The sequence below is a fragment of the Mytilus californianus genome, unplaced genomic scaffold, assembly GCF_021869535.1.
Source record: "Mytilus californianus isolate M0D057914Y unplaced genomic scaffold, xbMytCali1.0.p SCAF_3, whole genome shotgun sequence".
Classification (NCBI taxonomy): domain Eukaryota; kingdom Metazoa; phylum Mollusca; class Bivalvia; order Mytilida; family Mytilidae; genus Mytilus; species Mytilus californianus.
The window spans coordinates 36,639,651-36,646,386 of NW_026262679.1; positions in this window are offsets into that span (position 1 = coordinate 36,639,651).

Consider the following 6,736-nt stretch of genomic DNA (forward strand, 5'->3'; position numbering starts at 1 on the left):
GGTGGTCAAGTCCATAACTCAGATACTATAAGCAATAGGTCTAGTATATTCGGTGTATGGAAGGACTGTAAGGTGTACATGTCCAACTGGCAGGTGTCATCTGACCTTGACCTCATTTTCATGGTTCAGTGGTTATAGTTAAGTTTTTGTGTTTTGGTCTGTTTTTCTTATACTGTATGCAATAGGTCTACTATATTTGGTGTATGGAATGGTTGTAAGGTGTACATGTCTAGCTGGCAGGTGTCATCTGACCTTGACCTCATTTTCATGGTTCACTGGTCAAAGTTAAGTTTTTGAGTTTGGTCTTTTTTTCTAATATTGTATGCAATAGGTCTACTATATTTGGTGTATGGAATGATTGTAAGATGTACATGTCTAGCTGGCAGGTGTCATCTGACCTTGACCTCATTTTCATGGTTCAGTGGTCAAAGTTAAGTTTTTGAGTTTTGGTATTTTTTTCTAATACTATATGCAATAGTTCAACTATATTTGGTGTATGGAAATATTTTATGATCTATATGTTAGTCACGCAGGTTTTATTTGACCTTGACCTCATTTTCAAGGTTCATTGCTCAGTGTTTAGTTTTTGTGTTTTGGTCTGTTTTTCTTAAACTATAAGCAATAGGTCAACTATATTTGTTGTATGGAAGAATTGTTAGCTGTACATGCCTGCCTAGCATGGTTCATCTGACCTTGACCTCATTTTCATCGTTCATTGGTCAATGTTTAGTTTACTTGGTTAATGTTAAGTTTATGTGACAGTTGTAATAAAGCTTTATATTTAGGACTATCAACATAATATCAATGATTAGTAAAGAAGGCGAGACATTTCAGCGTGTGCACTCTTGTTTAAATTGAGTCTAGTAATACAATTTAGTTTCATACAGTAATAAGTCTGCTTTCTCTTCTATGCAGTTAAATAATTTCAAATAATCATGTTGTTTGGAAAGTTATGATTCAAAATTTTAGATTATTAGGTCCCCTAATCTTTGATGACATCTCCTGAATATGCATATAATATTTGCCACTGGACACAAAGCAAGCATCAATCAATTAATCCTTGATGACATTGTGATATAGTAATTCTGTGCTAATATCATAAAGTTTTGATACATTTCATCTTGACTTAAAACCTTAAACATACTTATAAATATCTTATCCTAGCTGTCTGAGATTTCCAGATCTTGTTACATTGCAAGTTTGTTTAGTATTGACTGTCCAATTTTGAAAAGCACTTGAAAGTCTTAAAATTGTTGAAAAAGTTGCAGAAATTGTTAGATATAATATCCACATTTATTAGCAGCTTAGCTAAAAAATTTGTTCGAACCCCTGCCAGGTCAAACCAAAAACTTTATAAAATTGGTAATTGGTTAATCTCGGCTAAGTATGCAGCATTAAAGAGTTAGAACAAAGAGTCGGAGTCGGAATGATGTGTCAATGTAGGTTAACAAGTCTTCCTTCCTGTGGACTGATATCTTGTGCACTAGCACACTTAAATTTCGCCACAGCGTGTTTGTCTAGTATAAAGCAGGGTTATATTCATAACACATTATGTTCTCGTCCTTAATATGTATTTAATTTGCCACTGGACATTAAGCATCCAACCATCCATCTATCCATCAAAAATTATCTCACCTGAATTTTAACCACTGTTTGAACCTTTTAAAGCCAAATTAGACACTTTGACAATATTGAACTATATGCCATTTTAAAGTATTTGTAAAAATATAACAATGGCCAAGTTGATGGTGAAATCTATGAATGGTCAAATAGTGTTTCATATACTACAAGGTGATTTAAAAATAGAAAAGAAAAACGTTTTTCATAGATTTTATCAGGACATGTAAATTAGAGGCAACAGTTAGTTTACCAATGTTCAAACTTATAAATTCATTCAGAAGATACAAATCAAGGTAAAAACAAATACTATGGAGATCTCTTGAAATAATAAATGAGCAAGGCCAGGTGCATCAACAAGGTAAGCATCGCCTGCTATGCATGCAGAGACATTACATCACCCACCAGGCCAATCTACACTTGTAATAATTAGCTAGAACTAGATCATAGTTGTAATGTTGGAAAACATTTTCAAAGCTTCGATGCTTTTCGTTTTATTGCTTGCTTGACATTGCTACTTTGTGAGTTTCCCATAAAAGCAACATAGGACAAAATTGGTACGAAATTGCACCTCTTTGCAAAAAAATTTAATAATAATCTATATTATTGTTGTCCCTACATATAAAGCCTACAACAACATCGTTTTTGTGTGTAAGTCACATTATATAAACTGCCTGATAAAGGAATTGGGTATTCAATTCACTTTGAAACTCAATAAATACACACAACGACGCTTGACAAGGAGAAAATCAGGAATAATCATAGGTCTGTTCTATGTTCCTTTGGAATTTAACCAAAGAACAACTGGATCTTCCTTCACTGTCCATATTGGATACCTAAATTACTAAAGTGTCCTTACAAACAACATTATATTGCTGGGTCTTCCAAGTGCTCCAGGAAACCACTTTTTGAATTATTAACATAAATGTTATCAGCATTCAAAGCCACGGTGCAAAGTTATTGTGAAACAACATACTTTAGGGTCAGCATTAATCAGATGTGGATACTAAAAAATTCCAAAGATCTGTTAGAATACATACAATTTAAGTATCTTTCCTCTTGCAATACTATTAAAATATTTGACTGTTCTACCCTTTACACAATTATACTCCATTTCAAACAAAAAGACAACTTGAAAGAATTGGTCTTGCTTTGTTTCATCAATGTAGAAACAAGTATCTCGTCTTACTCCGGGATAAATTGTACTTTGTAAAAAATAACTCTGATTCAAACAAAAACAAATAACTCTGATTCAAACAAAAACAAATAACTCTGATTCAAACAAAAACTATCTGTGTCGGAACGACACGAATGGTCCCGCTTGCAAATTTTCAAAGCCCCTTAATTTCGGCAAAAATCAGTGGAACTGTGTTTCATCATAGTAGACTCGCATACTAAAAATCAGCTATATATGTGAAGGTGTTTAGAAAGAGTCTGTATAAATGTTATTTTCATGGAATTTTCAAAGTCCAAAGCAAGTTATTTCAGCAAAACAATCAGCGAAGCAGAACCAAATGTAAACGCGATCTGTCACTTATCATAAAAGACTCACATACTAAAGACCAGCTCAATATGTGGAGGCATTTGGGTAAAAATCCATAACTGTTATTTCAGTCACTAAATTTTCAAAGTATAAAGCCCGTTTTTTCAGCAAAAAAACCAAACGTAAAATCGATCTGTAACTCATCATAGTTGACTCACATATTGAATATCAGCTCAATATGTGAAGGTGTTTAGAAAAAAAGTCTGTATAACTGTTATTTTCACGAATATTTCTAAGTCCAAAGCCCATAATTTCTACAAAAATCGCCAGAACAGAACCAAATGCACACAACTCGATCTGTAACTCTTCATATTAGACACATACTTAAAATCAGCTCAGTATTTGAAGGCGTTCAGAAAAAAAGGTCTGTATAAATGTTATTTTCACAAAATTTTCAAAGTCCAAAGCCCCATGATTATTTAGGCAAAAATTAGAGGTGCAGAACCAAACGTAAACACGATCTGTAACTCATCATGAAAGACTCACATATATACTAAAATTCAGCTCAATATGTGAAGGCAAATGGGAAAAAAGTCCGTATTATTGTTATTTTTACGAAATTCGAACAGACGTCTATGTGTGTCTACTCGTGCTGTAATATATATAGCGTGAGCAAAAGCATATGGTATAAGCGACAGCCATACCCAATAAATGACTCCCAATTAACATACTTTTATACGAGATCTGGTGACAAACATTGTTGGTGTATGGCTTGTACAACCGTCCCATATATATATATATGCAAGGCGAAGGTCTTAATCGGTTTGGTTCAAGACTCATGACTGTCTGGTAAGTGTATTTAATACCTGGATCAGATTAGTCAAGAACATAAAAAGAAATACATATAAAGGCAAGATCTAACACTGTTGGGTAATAATTTACATGATTATTGGCCAATGCGGTACATGGATACATTAGATTCCAGGGAGTCAATTGAAAGCTTAACTTAGGTAACTTGAGGTCAGAAGCTTTTATGCCTGTTGTAACTTGTTGCCCGTTTGAACGGCTTGCTGTTGCTTTCCTTCAATGCGGTGCCACTATGTCCTTTTAGTCACTATTTCTACGTTTTTTACCTCTATATCTTATATCTATTGGGACTATGTGGTACCATTGAGACTAGAATGCTATTTATATATATCAGAGTCCAAATGACGTGAAATTAAGCAACAATATGTCACCGTAAGGCCTCAGTTGACAACGAGAGAGAAAAAAACAATATAGTAAAGTGAGCTATAAAAAGCCCCGACAAGACAAATATGAAACAATTCATAGGAAAAAACAAACGGTCTAAATTATGGCAAAACAACAAACAAACAACAAATATGCGAACAGACAAGCTATAGCAACCAACCAACCAACAATATTGAATTAAGGCTCCTAACTTGGGGAGAGGCACATATATATAGAACATTCCATCGAGATCTGCAGTGTGAGTTGAATTTAGGTAAAAAGACCACAAAAGCTTGAAATAACAAAATACAGCAAGAAAACGGCTTCCGCCTAATGTCATGCGTGAAGTACAACAGAAATAGAAAACATGACAGGGTAAAATTACCTCAACCTAGAAGCTAGAAAAATGGCTATGATTCTATCTGAAAGGAGAGAGGTTTCATTTAATTGGAATTCAAGTCGAAGCATGCTTATTAAGAAAAAAAAAACAGACTTTCTAAATAGCAAATTAGCCAGAATGCCTTTCAATGGTTTAATTGTCGATGGATAAGAAACGGCATATGGCTAATGAGGTTCCGTATTAGCATCTACCATATTCAACAAACACACCAACATATCTGCGTTTATAATTTCTAGAGATATTCCAAATTTGAAGATGGTGCATGGTACTTGATTGTAATCAGACATGACTGTAATATGGAATATTCATGGTTTGGGAAGAAACGGAGCAATACGTTACAAGAGCTATACAGTATACAATGGCCGAAACAAGGCAGTGGAATTTATAGATGGAACCAGCAGGGCTCGAACAATATCATACACTAATAACCTTCAGGACCAGAAGCTCAACTAAACATATAGCTGTAGCGGAGAGAAGTTCTATTTCATTTCTTCACTAGTGGTGGTTATAAAAAAGAGAATTGACATGTACATTTGTATCTTAACGAGATCGAAATATGCAATTTTTCAGGAAAAAGATATACGACCAAGATAAAACTATAACGATAAAAGTAAATCAGTTAAATGCAACACAAACCTAATGCTACTGAAATACTCCAATAGACGATAAACATTGATAAACATCTGGAAGCATTTGAAAAAGCAAGAAGAAACCCGATAATATTGAGTTAAATCCAATAAATCCTATAAATTAGCAAGATCAGAAATTATTGAACTATATTATTGCTTTGTCCGGTTAGTGATAGATAGCAGCTGCCCTACATTGACAAGTAGTCACAGATTCCAAAGACATCCTTATAGACTTTGTAGATTAAAAAAAGGGAAAAACGAATATTAAGTCTAGACATCTCACTTACCTCAAGAGATATAAATCAATAAACCATGCAGTGATAGAACCAGTTTACTAGCAGGTGGTAAAAATTCCAACAGTAGGACAGGAATGACATCCATAAAAAACAAAGAGTAAAGCAGCGAACAAGCTTCAGAAATGGAGATAGAAGCGGGATAACATCCTGCTTTGAACCGGGGTTTGAAACTACTAATATAGTGCAAAGACCATCTCATTTCGACAGCTCTAAGCCAAGATCTACCCCAGAAAAAAAAAGTTGGAAATATGGGTTAAGAAGTCTCTAAGTGATTACTTTGAGTCAAAGGTCGAAGCCAAGCTGTGACATTTACAGCCCATTGGTGCTGTTGGAGCAGTATACAAGCAATGCCCTTCAGCTCCAGTATACACATTAGTGAAGTGTAGCCCATCTTACTGGGTTAACTTGTATCTACCGGTATTAGAGTTATGCATTACGGGACATCGGATTTAACATCTTCATTCTGAGCGGACGTGGCTACGCATTTATACATCCCGCGCTGGCAAACGGATGCCTTGCATGAAAGTATTATATTTTACTTCCATAGTTAACCCAACGGAGAAATGTGCATTTATGGAGCTAAGGGACCATCAACACAAAAGAACGCAAAATCAACAATATGAAAGAAAAAAATCGTCCCGTATGTCATAATGTTAGTACGAATATGACCATTCATAGATTTGAAATAGACGGTAAGTAAAGGAAGCAGATACAATTCGTATTTTAAGTATACTGACTTAAAATTACGGATCATCAGCAGTACAAACACATATTCATACAAAAACCGTTTGTAAGGTAAGGTATTTTTATGAAAAGAGTACCATCAGACCTATATACTCTGAAATGTGTAATTGCACATGTTTAGTTTTATATCAATAATACTGACAATTTAGGTGGAATATTGTTCTGAAATCCCATAATCCGATAAATATAAGAGGACTTACTTTTAAGCCCCTCTCGGAAATGTAATTGGGTGGACATTTTTTATTTAATATTGAGTAAGGACAACAAGAGTTTGTTGAATATTTACCTTTCTACACAAACACAAACATTGCTTACTTAGTTTCTTTGTTGTAGTTAA